At 49.4% G+C, this 1,131-nt stretch overlaps 1 pseudogene; it reads left to right on the top strand.

Moving 5' to 3' along the window:
* Positions 1–448: 448 nt before the first annotated feature.
* LOC124727293 lies at positions 449–566 on the top strand (annotated as a pseudogene).
* The last annotated feature ends 565 nt before the right edge of the window (positions 567–1,131 follow it).

Raw genomic sequence — 1,131 nt, 5'->3', positions numbered from 1 at the left:
ATATCTAGGCCGGCCGCGGTGGTCGTGCGGTTCTAGGCGCTGCAGTCCGGAACCGCGCGACTGCTACGGTCGCAGGTTCGAATCCTGTCTCGGGCATTGATGTGTGTGATGCCCTTAGGTTAGTTAGGTTTAAGTAGTTCTAAGTTGTAGGGGACTGATGACCTAAGATGTTAAGTCCCGTAGCGCTCAGAGCCATTTGAACCATTTTTGTACATATCTGGCGGATTTCATGTTCCGGTAAGGGCAGGTGATTAAGGTTTGGGAGAGGATGCAGAGAGTGTGTAGATGTATCGTTGGGAAAGTGTGCTGGTACAGGCACATTACAAGGATTGGAGAGCAGAGATGAAAGTATAGTGTACTGAGTGGGAGACCTGGCGTTGCCCGGGTATTCATTTTGTCCGTTTTCTATTAGGAATGAAAAGGAAGTATACAGTGAGCTTTTGGTGTAGACAACGGCCTTGCCGCAGTAGATACACAGGTTCCCGTCAGATCACCGAAGTTAAGCGCTGTCGGGCGTGGCCGGCACTTGGATGGGTGACCATCTGGGCCGCCATGTGCTGTTGCCATTTTTCGGGGTGCACTCCGCCTCGTGATGCCACTTGAGGAGCTACTCGATCGAATAGTAGCGGCTCCGGTCACAGAAAACCATCATAACGACCGGGAGGGCGGTGTGCTGGCCACGCGCCCCTCCTCTCCGCATCCTCATCTGGGGATGAAACGGCGGACCAATGGTCCCGATGAGCCCCTTGTGGGCTGAAGACAGAGTGCTTGTGGCGTAACTTCAACTCGACTTTACAAGTGCCTTTATAGGGACATTTCTTCATAACTCTATAGACGACTGTTGTTTCCGCCTACAGGCGTTTGCGCTTCACAGCTGAGAGATGTCGAAAGCTCTGCGATCAGGTGTCATGGATTTTCCTACATTGACTCGACTGTAGTGTCATAGTAGTAAAGAAGAAATGTTTTAAAACTTCATGGCGATATTTTTTCACGCATCGCATTGCTTATGACGTCATGACTCTTGAACTTTGCGTCGTACATCGATATATATGTGTACGTACATTCAGCGGCATATGCGGATACTGTCTGCGAAATATTATGCGAATAGAGTTAGTTGCAAAGAAGTAATAA

Source organism: Schistocerca piceifrons, chromosome 1 (genome assembly GCF_021461385.2).
Source record: "Schistocerca piceifrons isolate TAMUIC-IGC-003096 chromosome 1, iqSchPice1.1, whole genome shotgun sequence".
Classification (NCBI taxonomy): Eukaryota; Metazoa; Arthropoda; class Insecta; order Orthoptera; family Acrididae; genus Schistocerca; species Schistocerca piceifrons.
The sequence above is the reverse complement of the archived record's forward strand: the minus strand, read 5'-3'. Positions and strand labels throughout refer to the sequence as shown.